This window comes from Perognathus longimembris, chromosome 23, assembly GCF_023159225.1.
Source record: "Perognathus longimembris pacificus isolate PPM17 chromosome 23, ASM2315922v1, whole genome shotgun sequence".
NCBI lineage: Eukaryota > Metazoa > Chordata > Mammalia > Rodentia > Heteromyidae > Perognathus > Perognathus longimembris.
Genome location: NC_063183.1, coordinates 13,690,282 through 13,704,520, shown reverse-complemented (window position 1 = coordinate 13,704,520; position 14,239 = coordinate 13,690,282). Strand labels below are relative to the sequence as shown.

The window sequence follows — 14,239 nt, the reverse complement described above, 5'->3', positions numbered from 1 at the left end:
CCAAAATTCAGAACACAATAAGGGACTAGTTTGCAAACCTTTATGCCAACAAATTCGAGAACCTGGAAGAAATGGATGATTTCCTCGAAAAAATTGATATCCCCAAACTCAATCATGAAGATTTAAAACCTTCTAAACAGATCCATATCCAGCATTGAAATAGAAACATCAATAAGTGATCTCCCATCCAAGAAAAGCCCAGGTCCAGATAGATTCACAGCAGAATTCTCCAAGGCTTTCAAAACAGAACTCATCTTGAACTCTTAAGTAAAGGCTTTATATAAGGTCACATTGTGTACCCTTCCAGGGTTAGGAAATGGTGGCATGAATCTAGACATAACCAAATGGCACGAGCTTCCTATTTTTGTGACAGGAATCATTGAGTATCTGGCACCTCAAAACAGCACAGGGTGGTGGTGGGGTTTTTGTTTGTTTGTTTTTTGTCTCACAACTCCTGTGGTTTTGGAGTTGGACATGGTTTAGTCGCGCCACTTGTTGAGAGATCTCACAGGGATACAAGGAAGGAAAGTGTTGTGTGGATGGTGCCATCTGGGGTGGATAGGTTTCCAAACTCACGAGGGCTTTGCCATCATTATCTTGACTCAGTACATGGGAACAGAAATGTGGGAATATGCACCGCCCAGACTGGGGGGCGGGGCGGGGGGGCAGAACTTCCCAGATTATCAGGTGTGGGTTTTAGTTAAAGTTAGTTAGCAGGATGAAGAACTTCATGATACTCTCAATGACTGATAGGTTCTGGGCTTGGGAGGGTTTTTAGACACTTTTATTGTAATTACTTCTTATTTTATTATCATTATCATTATTGAATGTCACAGAGACCTATTTTGTACAAAAAAATTGAAAGGGTAGGATGATGTGAGATAAGGTAATAAAATGAATTGTCCTATTGTCCTTTCTTTCTTTCTTTTTTTTTTTTTTTAATTCGTCCTGGGGCTGCAACTCAGGGCCATAGTGCTGACCCTGAGCTTTGTTGTTTGCTCAGGGCTAGTACTCTACCACTTTGAGCTACAGCCTCTCCTTCTGGTTTTTAGGTGGTTAAATGAAGAGGAGAGTCTCACAGCCTTTCCTGCCTAGGCTGGTTTATGAGCCAGGATCCTCAGATTTCAGCCTCCTGAGCAGCTGAGATGACAGGCGTGAGCCATTGGCACCTGGCCATTGTTCACTTTTTTTTTTTTTTTTTAACATCTGTGTGCTCTGTCTTTGAGAGATCCTAAGCAATTGACATTGCACTCAGGTGTCATTCTGGGTATGCAAAGGCAGGGGCTTCCTTTTGCCTTGAAGGTGTGGAAGATAGCTTCAAGTGTGGAGCCTCTGTGCCTGCGTAAGACAGAGATGCCGCTTAGCTCCTCTCCTCAGGTACCAAAGAAACACAGCTCCCAGCACCAATGTGCTGTAAATGCCGCTTCAGGGTCCTTTGAGCTCTGAATAGTTGCCTTTTCCAATCCAGATCTTACCTTTGCATGCAGATGCAAACGAGAATAAACAGATACATAAATAAGAACACACCTGGCTCTTTCTTTGTTTTTTATTTTTCATGGAGACACCTGTGCATCCCCCACACAGGCACTCCCCGAGGGGCTCTGCGGGCTTTTCTGTGGATGCTGAAATGCAGCTTTCCCACTCCTGCTTCCTCCCCCACCCAGCGAGCTCTTGGAACAGTTGCTAATCTGCCACCCATGGGCTTTAACCCTCTGCTACCTGGTTCTACTTGCTTTCCCTCTCTCTCTCTCTCTCTGCCCATGTCCTTGCTCTCCATCTCCCCTCTCTCCTCCTCTCCTTTTCTCTACTTCTCTCTCTGTTCCTCTCTGTCTCCCTCTCTCTCCCTTCCTTCTCCTGTCCCATCTTCTTCTGCCCCCCTCCCCTGTCTCCCTGATATCAGTGTATCTTTGGCTATAGTGTGCATCACAGCACTTGGCCCTACATCAGGTTTTTTGAGTCATTATGTGGGTCTTAAAGAATGGCATTTGTGTCCAGGCGCCAAGAAATTCATTGGTTTCTTGTCCACACACACTTGAGAACTGTGCTCCAGTCTTTAGAAATAAAATAAATAAATAAAAATCTTTGGAACAGCCTTAATGAACTAAGGATCTCTTTTAGAAAGCATTTCTTCCCTTCCTGCCCATAGGGATGATGGGAACAAGGACACTCCCTTTCTCCCTTTTTGCTTTCTCAACTGTTGTCTTTCATACCTAGGAAAGTGCCCACTGCACACCTAGGAAAGTACCCTCTGCACGTTTAACCATCAGCACGGCGATGCCCTCGTTTCCAGCTCACCTACCACAGGAGGGTAGGTCTAGGGAAACAGACTCCGAATCTTTCAGAGTCAGAGTCTTAGATGACATCAAAGATCAATTCCAATAGACCAAGCCTGGCTAGGGATTCTGAGCCCTACATGAAAATGCAACATCTTCATCCCATAAACCCGCTTATTTCACTGTCTAAATAGTGTAAGATATAATCATTGCTATTTCCCCCAATTTCTATCTGTGCTGTTGTTTTCTTGCCTTCCTAGCCTTCCACCACTCCCCCATCCTCTCCACATTTATGATTTCTCCCCTGTGCGGATGGGAGTCCAGGCCGATTGGAAGCTATTGCTTGACTGGGGTTTCTTTGAGTCTCTTCAGCAGATGGAAAGATTCTTCCTGTGTGTGATTGGGGTTCTCAGCATCCGATGGGAAGATCAAGGCCTGAAAGTGGACCCCAAAGGTTCTCATTTAATTGGTCTAGGGGTTCCCTGGGCATGGGGAATTTTAACAGTTCACGGTGAAGGTTATGAACCATTGGGGCGGAGGGGCCTGGGGGAATGGGGAGGGAAGAAGAAAAGAACATCCCCATGTGTGGAGCCAGCACATGGCACGAGGAGAGCAGGAGTTAGAGCAGGGTAATGAAAGATTGGACTGGCAGCCTAGAACTCAGGACACACTTGAGGAAGAAGCCTTGAACTCCAGAAGCAAGATTGCCATAATGTGCTAATGATGCACTCTCTTGTCTTCGCTAATCGCTTTATCTGAGATGACCTCCTTGGTCCAAGGAGATTATAAATTCCTTGAGATCAGCAATGTGTCAGGAGGCTACCCTATAGCTTTCAAGATCACGTTCACGTGGGAGCCTTTAAAAAAACAACCCTGTGATGATTGAACAGCTGAGAGGTCAGAAAACTGGAATGTATGTCAGTCATTCATGATTCCACTTGTGTGTGTGTGTGTGTGTGTGTGTGTGTGACCATTTCAAATGACTTGCTTCTCATTTTTCTTCCCTATGAAAGTACACACACATTCATGAGTGCATGCATACTCACACATACACATACACATATGGACACACAAACACACAGAGCAATAACAATAACAACAACAAATCAGCCATGTAAAGCTATCACTGGCTGTCATCACCATGGAAAGTTGACAGTGGAACCCAGTTAGAGCATCTGTTATCAGCCATGTGAGCCTGTGGTCTCCAAAGCAGATGTCATCCTGTGTCCTCGGGAAAACGAGACACTCCGAGAGTACAGTGGTCAGTGATGCTCACACCGTTCCAAGTGGGCAGACAGACAGAAAGGCCAGGGGAGCAGTGTGCTTGGCCCCAGTCTCAGGTCTAGTGTTTTATTTACAAGTCCATATTGCAGCTCTTCAATACTTTATTAAACACGTCTCCTCTCCGGGACACTCTGCTACCTTCAGAGCAAACACATCCTGCAGACTGAAGCCAAGTGTATTCTTAAAAACTTGGCTCCTAGCCTTCATCATAGAGCATAGATAGAGAAAGAAAGAGAGAAGCAGACAAACAGATAGGAATAGAGAGAGGCAAAGACACAGAGACATGGAAGAGAGAGGCAGAGAGAGCATGGGACCATGTATTCAGGTGTGGATTAGGGTTTAAGAGCTGAGGAATACTGTGCCTCTGTTGGAATTTGGGGAGAGAATTAACTTGTGATTTTAATTTGTAGCATGTGTGGAGGTGGGGTTAGAAGCCCAGCGTAAGCCACCATTGTCAAAATGAGAGCCAGTAGGAATACTGACGCCTCGTCAAGGTAAACAACAACCCTCTGGTAGAGATCAGAAGCGCACTTTTCTGTATTCTAAGCAGTTTTTGACAGAGTGTTTTGCTTTATTGCAAGCCACAGTGTTTTCCAAAGGCTGAAAAAAAATCCAGTTATGCCTATAGCTGCGAGGGAAAAGGTCTGCATGGGGCCAGGGAAATTTAATTTTTAGCTTACGAAAAGTACCACCAAATTCAATTTTTCTCACATTTAGGGATCCTAAGAGTTTATATCCAGCTTGCATAACTAGTATATTAGGGAATGTATTACTACGGGGTTATTTTTTAAACACATTTATTATTTATGAAATGCAGAAGAAAAGAGTTAGAAATGATTGTTTCGGGGAATATCCTGTAGCTTTCTTTCCTTTTTTTTATTATTGTATTCAAAGAAGTTGCTCGTGCTGTTTTAATTCAAACATTAAAAGTTAAATCTCTTTTCATCCTGACCTACATTTTTAAAGCGCTGCTTTAGCCCTTATTATGGAGAACAGGAAATGCAAGGAAGGAAAATGCCCACTGTGCGTTTCTAGACTCTCACCGACCTGACCAGGCAGGAAAAGGGGAATCATAGAGGGAGACACCTCTCTCTCTCTCTCTCCCTCTCTCTCTCTCTTTCTCTCTCTATCTATCTCTATCTCATCACTGCATCTGTCTTTCTCTTTTTCTCCCCCACCTTCTCCCTCTTCCCTTCAGGGCATTATGAAACAAGCCATTCTCAGAGACCTCATCTGTAAGGTTTGCTGCACAGGCAATGATGCCTACAGTAGTCACATTCATAGAAACACAAGGATAGGTGGTGGCTTCCAGGAGACAAGGGAAGAGGAAATTGGATTTGTTGTCTGATGAGATCTGAGGACAAGTTCTACAATATGAAAGCCATTCTGGAGATGAATGTTGATGATGGCTTCATAGCAATGGGAATATACTCAGGGCTATTGGAAAGTATCCTTAGACACAGATAAAAGGGTAGTTTTTATTGGACACACACACACAGAGTGACATTCAAAAATAGGTTAAAGATACAATAACAGAAAAAGAGAAGTGTTGTGTCTTAGCACCTGGGAAGCCAATGCAGTCCTCAAAGGAAGATGGCGGGTGGCTGGGTGCCATGGCAGGCATGACAGGCCCAGGTGAAGAAGACATGCCAATCCACCTGCTGGCAGCTAGGGATGACTTACCTGCTACATGAGCAAGCCATTCAGAAGATCTTCCAGGTGGAGGTGGGGACACAGCAGGAATACAGACAAGACCCATTAACCTCGAGCAGAGGATTCATCTGTGAGCCTCTGACGGCTTCCTTGTCTCTCAGACACAACCATAAATTGGCAAAGCCACAGCGTGGTAGCAGATGAGGAATGGAAACTTGGTCTTCTGCAGGGCTGCACCATGGGTGGGCACAAAGGGGGCTCCCCAACCCCTGCAGGCTCAGTCATGTGAGTCCATGAAAGAGACCCACAATGGACAAATGAACAACAGAGAAAGCACTTGGGTTTATTAATGTACGAGGATGGGGAAATCACACAAAATATGAAACTTCCCTCAGAGGGGCAGATGGTTGAATGGTACATACTCTCTTCATAGAGAGAGGGAATGGAGGGAGTGAGCAGTGGTAGAGAATGTGATGTTTCAGAGGCAATGATGGGCTTCAAGAGTAGACTTGGTTGCTCTGGACAGTTTGCCTGAATTTTGGTGCAGTTTCAGCTCAGCAGGACTCAGCCTTTAGGTAGGTAGGCAGGAGGCCCCTTCTGAGCTCAACACAGAGAGAATGAGTGATGGTGGAAGGGGCAGGAAAAAGTCAGGAAGATCTTGGCTCTCCTGTAGTTCATTCAGTGTGAGCATGCCAAGGTATCATTCTGCAGGCTGTGTTTCCTAAGTCCCAGCAGGGAATAGGCTTTAGGTAAGAAAACGGTTAGGTGTGTCCAGGCTTTGAAAAATAAGGGTTCATTGACTTAATTCTACTTCTGAGAGTGTACTCTGTGGGTATTTTCTTCCAAATAAGTGAAGGTTTATTCTGTGGGTACTGGTTAATGTATATAGGTAGATAGGTGGTAGGTGGGGAGATATAGATATAAGCATATATGTGAATTATGTGTATATTCATATAGAGGTATGAATTATATACATGTGTGTATGCCTGTTTGTATTATAAATACACAGACATTATAGACAGATAAATACATAGATAGATAAATGTATATATAATCTGATACAAATTTGTACCACCAAATGTGAAGAATACCTAAATATCTATTGGGAGGAGATGGGTTAAAAAATTATAGCATGGGGGCTGGGGATATAGCCTAGTGGCAAGAGTGCCTGCCTCGGATACACGAGGCCCTAGGTTCGATTCCCCAGCACCACATATACAGAAAACGGCCAGAAGCCGCGCTGTGGCTCAAGTGGCAGAGTGCTAGCCTTGAGCTGGAAGAAGCCAGGGACAGTGCTCAGGCCCTGAGTCCAAGGCCCAGGACTGGCCAAAAAAAAAAAAAAAAAAATTATAGCATGTGTATAGAGTGGGACGTGACTGGAAAAGAGCCAATATATACTGAGTTTTCAAAACAAACACCTTTTACTAAATGAATCAATAAATATTAATTATCTGTTCTTCTGAGCCCTGGTCACAGAGTAGTGTAAAACAAAGCAAAACAGCTAAATTTCTGCATTGAAGGAATGTGCAGTCTAGAAATGGGAGAATAATCACACACACACACACACACACACACACACACACACACACACACACACACACACACACACTGTAGAAGACTCAGATATGGCAAGAGAGCCGGGGATACTGGATGAGGAGCTTGATTTTCAAGGTTCCGCTGAATCAGAACATCTTCCTTACAAGATGGCCTTTGGTCAGAGATGGAATGAAGCCCAGGAACCCAGCCAGGTTTCTACCTGCCTGAGAGAGGATCACAGAGCTAATGACACTTGTGACAGCGGTTGCATGCACATAACTTGGAATGACTTTAAAAGGGGATGAAGGAAAGGTGTGCATAGGACAGAATTCTTTCCAAATGAATTCATTTTCCAGGTCCAACATCTATAGGCAGCATTTACCTGTTTCTGTCTCAAGAGGTAAGTAGTCATGCTTTCTTTTTTCCCCCGGGGGAGAGGGGAAGCAAAAGAAAAATAATACTGCACCAACAAAAATATTAGTGTTTCAATGCTGACAGGTCGACATGGTACTGAAAAGCAAGTAGAGGACTCTCTGGAGGTGTCTGTGCCTTCCCAGGATCCAGGAGGGAGCTTGCATATGGCTGCCATGAGCCAGGGCAGGTGTTCGACGTTGGCAGCACAGAGGCAAGTAGGGACCATCCTCCGTCAGTCACGCTGAGCCTCTTGGGCCTTTGATACCGCGTGCTTCTCCCCGTGTGTGCCTCCAGGTGTCTGCCAAACCCTGGAGTTTATACTGTGATAACTTGAGTCGCTGTGGAGACAGCTCTTCATTCAGAATGGGGAAATCTTTTTGTTTGTTTGTTTGTTTTAAGACAAGCAAGAAGCAGCGAAGGGGTCCGGCAGGAGATGTCTCACGTGGAAGAGCCCCTGCCTATGTGAGCATGAGGCCCTGGTTCAATATCACATGCAAAAAATTATTTTTTAAAAAAAAGAGGAAAAGGAGTAAGTGAGAAGAGAATGGAGAAAAATGGTCTCTCCCCCACGTGGTTCTAGCTGATGGATTGCCAAAGGAATTGGCTCATGCTTTGAGCGAGTGACTGGCGGAGGGTTTATTTTAACCATGGGATGATCGCAGCTCAGCCTCTGGGTAGGTGAGCTGAATGACCATTCTGCACTCCTTATATTGAAGTGAACATAATAGTAGCTAGGTGGAGCTCAAAGGTCAGCGCTGGGGTCACAGTCTGAAGAGAGTGAATTTAAACTGTAGCTGACACTTCCCCGTTTTCAGAAGCGTAGCTCTCCTTTACCCCACCCTACCCCACCCCAATTGAATTTTACTGAGGGAATTCCATGTCATTTCTGACAAGATAGACTAGATCCCACAAAGAAAAGAGCTCTGTCCCCTCTCCCTCCCTTCTCCCCGCCACTCTCTCTCCCCCTCTCCTGTCCTTTCCCTACTCCCTTCCACTTCCTCTTTCTCTTCCCTCTCCACCTCTCTTTTCCTCTTCCTCTTCTCCCTTCCCCCTTTCCTTCCCTTGTCTCTCACTCTCCTTTGCCTCTTTCCCCTTTCCTTCTCCTTGTCCTTCTCTTCCTACCTCTTCCTCTTTCTTTCTCCTTTCTCTCCTTGCCTGCATCTCCTTCTCCTCTTGTCTCAGTTTTCTCATGAGATAATAAATCATAATTGCTGTCTTTACCAGGAAGTGTTCATTTGTCTCAAGCAAGAGATAAATTACATATTTAGTAATATTTGTGCTCAGTAGAAGAATCCACCATCCTTGAATATCATCCTTATCCCTAGTGTGCCCTCTCAGACACACACACACACACACACTTGCACACATGCTCAGGCACACATTCACTTTGCGGCTGTCTTATTTCTAAATGTAACTAGCTTTATTCTAGAGGTGCTCAATGGCTTTTAAAATGAAATTGGCAGCTCCTAAGTAAGACATCTTTGCTTTTCATCAGAAGGATGGGAGGTGCCCCACAGATGCCTGGCTGGTTGACAAGCAGATGAACTTGTCTCCAAGCATGCCATAAGAATTTGCAAGGTTCTGGGGGGCAGGATCTCTCTAGTTGAAATCTTAGGCAGGCAGAATACTGTCCTGTATGTGGATCAGTTGCTAATGGAACCCTTGGGTCTGGGTGACTGGGGACCTATCTATGCTGATGTGTAAATATGTCTGCTTTGCTTGCTATCAGGAGCTGACTGCAGATCTGGGGGTTAATGAGCTATGATTGCATAAAGGCAAGAAAATGCCTTCTCAATTCACACGGGTGTTTTTCTTGCACCAGGATGGCTGCTGGCACTTCCTTAGATCTAAGGTTTGCTTTCTGCTCCTGGAGTTCAGGTCTTGTGCACTTGATGGATTCCGGCCTTAATTTGGTGTGTTGCAGATATTACCTTAAGGATATTCTTTTGAATATTAAATTAGAATAAATTAAGGCATGCTGCATATTAAGCCTAAATCAGGGTTGAGTAATTGCCTTCCATTTTATGCCTCTAAGTTTGTTGGAGATGCACGGTATTTGTTTTAATTACCAAGTTGTCGAACTGACTCTCAATGAGCAGAGAACACAGATGCGAAGAAGCAAAAAGTTCTAGTGACTTTGTGAGATGCCGGCAATACTTTGGGGGTACATTTTTTTATCAGCGATTCCTGCTGCGATTAGATTATTCTTTCTTCATCCAACATTGTGTAGTTCTGAGTGGAAGGGGCAGTTGGGGATGTTTTCAGATCAGGGAATCTAGATCAGGGGCAGGAAATATTTTCTGTGGGTCTACATGAGGGCTAGCCCTCTCATGCTCTTCTGGGAGGTTGATTTTATCATTAACATTTAACATCATCAGAGCAGTATTGTGACAACACATCTCATTTTTTTCCTGTCATCTTCTTCTTCCAGAAGATACTGTAGCCCAGAAAAAAAATTAACCAGCTTTCCAAGTTCCTACCATCTGTGAAAAGTAACCAAGCACTCTTAATGGTTGATGTTTGGGTTGCAGAGAAGGAAAACACATTTTAACTATTCAGTTTTTTTATTAATTAAATTTTGTTGACAAGGTATTGTGCAAAAGGGGTACAGTCGTGCTGGGGATATGGCCTAGTGGCAAGAGTGCTTGCCTCTTATACATGAGGCCCTGGGTTCAATTCCCCAGCACCACATATACAGAAAATGGCCAGAAGTGGCGCTGTGGCTCAAGTGGTAGAGTGCTAGCCTTGAGCAAAAAGAAGCCAGGGACAGTGCTCAGTCCCTGAGTCCAAGCCCCAGGACTGGCAAAAAAAAAGGGGGGGGGCGGGTACAGTTACATAATAAGGCAGTGAGTACATTTCTTGTGATATCTTACAACCTCATTTTTCTTTTCCTTCCTTAGATCAGGTAGGCATATATACAATAGCCAGTGTACCAAAATCATATACAGTAAAACCACGTAGCGTATGCCAAAGGAAATTCACCTAGAACTTTAAATGTAACATCAACAGTAGAATCCTCCTGTGTCCTTCTCTTGGAGTTGTTTTTGTTTATCCTCGTCTTATATGATCATATGTACAAAGCTGTTGAGCTATTGTGATCCACTGATAGGTCTATTCTAGACCTTTTTATGTTTAGTATTAACTATTCAGTTTTGAAACGTGATATATGATAGATATCACTTTTTCCTCACTTCACACTCAGACATTCCAGCCTCCACTATAACAGGGGCCATTGTTTTGGACCTATTGCCTTTGAAAGGATAACTAAATAAACTACTTAGACTTAAGAATATTGCATAGCTTTTCTGTAAGTTTTAGGTAAGGGTGTGTGTGTGTGTGTGAGTGTGTGTGTGTGTGAAATCTGTCGTTATCTTGGTTAATGAATGCGTTGCGTGGAACTTAAACCAAATTTCAAGGTTTTTCATTAAGAGCATATCACGTAGATTGTGGAAGATAAATGTCAAGGCTCCTGGTGATTTACTGTCTATTACTGGATTCCACTCCATAAATATATTATTTAATCAAAACTTCCACTTACACGAGACAGTAAAAATGGCCAGGGTAATATTTAAAGTTTGCATAATTTACACCATGCCTAGCACAAAAAGAAAAAAAAAAGGCCAGATAGACTGCAGTTAGCAGTGGAAGAGCTTGAGTTTGCCATGTGGGTTACAACCCACATGGGGAAGGAGCTGCTATAAGGCTCTGTGACAAAACTGAATTCTTTGAGGCCTGGAATACTGGGAGGCTCAGGTGGCAATGTCTTCCCCTTCAACAATTCCAGGAACTCAATGACTGAAAATGACCTGTAGCCCCTCTAACCATCTCTCTTCCCACACAGCAAAAACAGATCATCACAATGGTTCAGGAGAATATTAAGGAGGGGAAGAATTCTTCCTAAAATTCCTGGAGTTGGAATTGCTCTCGGTCTAATCATTCTCTCAAAGACAGCCCCCAAGTAAGGCTATTTAGGGGATCATATATGCATGTGTATGTTTCCTATGCCGACTTTTTGCCCCTTTGTATACTTGGATGAAGCCTCAGAGCAGCATTCCATTTTAGGAGCATAGAAAGGAACCTGAGGAGTCAAGGGCTTTGGATCTGTGTCAGAATCCAATTAGCAACTTAAATTGATTGATGATGTCTGGTTGCCACTCTCCTTGCTTTCCTGTCCGTGAGCCTTGACAGCGGGCCGAGAAGTGATTGGCTGCTGGATGGTGTATTTTTTTTCTCCTCCTAAGTGGGAAGAAACATCATTTATTACTGTCTTCACACTCTGAATCCCCTGTTCTGTGCATTATTGGAGCTTTGTGAAGGCTAGAGGCAGAGCCTATTGCTACACCCAGAATGCCTTCATTGGGGACACACAAAGATGGAGCTCAAAGAGAGGAGGCAACGAGCATGGCAGAGCTTGTGACCTCAAGATGTTCAGAAGTCTTGCAACAGAGCTCCAGCCCAGCCACTTAGCAATGTCTTTGAGTGGGCCATGCAAGCCCTCTTCGCTTGCAAGCATGTTGGCAGTGTGTACACTGGGACTCACACGCCATTGCTCAGGGCCAGGCAGCCCATATGGATAGTGAAAGTTGGCCATGGGTTCCATTTCTAGATGGCCATACCGAGATGCATGCCCAGTGATGTTTAAGAGGGAAATCTAGTTGTCCACATTCTGGGAAAAATACACGACCAGACAAACAAACTTAGGGTACACGGACTGCTGTGTCATAATCCTGGTGTTCACCTTGGGACGTTTCCTTGGTCCTTTCCTGCCATTCATTCACACACATACCCTTGCTGGAGTGGAGGAGATAGGGGTACCATGTTGGTGGCAGTCATCTGAGTTTCGCATGTGTCTTCTGGCCTGAGGGTTTTGAATGAAGTTTCTAGAGCGTGTTCCTGCCCACACACAGATATCATTTTGCAAGTGCCAGGGGATTAGAACACCTTCCCTCAGCAACTGCCACACTGTGGGTTGGTGATGGTTATTATCTGTGTGAAATACCCAGCTTGCTTTGTTTCACAGCTGGAATCCTTTTGAGATCAGAGGATAGCAAGTTTGTTTTTTTTTCAGTAAAGGACCAGTCACAGTCAGTACTTCAGGACTTGTGGACAGTGTGGTGTGTGAATGGCAACCACTCAGTGATGTCTTGGCAGCAGCACAAAACAAACCAGTAGTCAGGTACAATATTACCAGGATGTGTCTGTATTCCGACAGAGGTTTATTAACAGAGCTGTCAGTGGGCCCTTTCTGGAGAGCTGGCATCCTGTTAACCCTACATTGACTATCCGCCTTGCAGAAAGTGTGCTTTCTCCACTTGGACTCCTGGGGGTCTCTAGCAGGTTGGCTATGACTTTATGTGGCTTGTTTTAACTTCTTTTACTTTCTATTAGTGTTTTGGTTGTTGCTTTTCTTTGAAAAAAATCTTTCTTTGTATTCTAAATCTGGTGTCCACAAACCTTGAAAGTTTCTATGTAGCATTGAATATTGGAGCTCTTTGTCGTTTTATCCGTACCCAGTTCCTGAGCTGTGTTGCTCTGGGCAGATGATTCATTTCTCTGTTTGCTTTGGGGCCCCTCATCTTCAACCGGGAGAGAAAGGTTTCCTGTTCCCTAGAGGCAATCTAAGGTGGGATGAGAGTTATCATGCATCCCCCAGCACTGCGTGATTAAGGCCAAAGAAACCCATGGTGACCAGGACTCCTACTGTGAAAAGCAGAGCATGTGACCACCACAGCTCTTGGCTTGTTCATTTGGGCATCTGCTAAAATGGTGGCCTCCTCCTTATTTGCCTATTTCTCATCTTTATTTTGATGTAAGGTTGTGCATCATCCCCCTAGTGGGGTGTTATTTAACAGTCTTTGAAAGACAAGATGATCAGTCACCTGTCAAGCAGGTGTGAAATCTGAGCCTTTGAATCTTAATCATTCTCCTTAGAAGAAGGGGACTTCTTTCTTCCCTCAGCAGTCATCTGGGAGCATATGTTCTTGGTAAGTAGAGAAACATTTACATGAAACCAGGAGATGGTCAGAACTCATCTAGGAACATAAATGCTGCCTCTCTCCCCTACCTAGTCTCATTGAGCGCGAACTTCTAGAGCATCTAAGTTGACCTGGTTCTGCTGTTGTCACTGGAGGCCAACTCTGTTCTTTCTTTTAACCTCAGTTTCCTGGGACCCTCTCATAAACATGTCATTAGGTAGTTTTCCTTTTGGGTTGTTTGCCTTCCTGTGGGATTGTGCTGGGATTTGACACTGAGTGGAGAAGCCTGGCAATGAAAGCCCACTAATATTCCATCTGCTCCCTGTTGTTTTCACTCACAATGTCGCCATTGGTTTGGAAGTCTGCTCCACTGTAGAAAAATCCAGTAAGGAATGCGGAAAGGCCAGAACAAATCAGAGGAAGCAAAATCACATCATCTGGAGAGCCAGACTTGATGATTTTGGGGAGCCTCTATCTTGAGTACTATTGGGAGAAAGGGAGACTCTATGAAATCTCACTGGGATAGGTTAGAATTATCCTCTCAATGAGGGGTATGTCTGTGATAAGAGTATTTGTTCTGCCACAGTAAGCATGAGGCCCTGGGTTCCAGCCCTAGAACCACTAAGAACATAAAGATAAACAAATGAAAGTCTGCTAGTGTGAGTGTGGTGGTGGTATGAAGGAGACAGAGCCAAGAGAACCCATCCATCATTCAATTGATTTTTTTACCTTTGCTCATTTTTGTTCCTTTTCTTCGTTGAAGCAGGCTCTTCCTTCTACAGGCTGTGCAAGACTGGTCAGGCTGCCAGAACAAAACCCCAAAGACCGGAGACTTTTACAAGAGAGGTTTACTATCTTGCCCCTTTCGAAGCTGGAAATCAAAGCTCAATATGTCAGCTGGTTGGTCCCTTTCTGAGGCTTCTCCCCTGGCCTTCACACAGTCACCTTCTTGCTGTGTCTTTCTTGGTTTCTAAGTGAATTGTTCTTTAAAGGACAGCAGTGAGACTGGGTTAGGGCCCCATCCTGGTAGCTTAATGTAACCAGAAAGAACTACATGCATACAGACCCTACCTCCAAACACAGTAGTTACATGGGGCATTTTAG

The 14,239-nt window shown here is 44.3% G+C and overlaps 1 protein-coding gene across 1 annotated transcript in view; it reads left to right on the top strand.

Annotated features, from left to right (window-relative positions):
* Window positions 1–14,239, top strand: part of Rbfox1 (RNA binding fox-1 homolog 1) — a 929,373-nt gene that overhangs the window by 370,305 nt on the left and 544,829 nt on the right. The gene's annotated exons all lie outside the window — the stretch shown is intronic.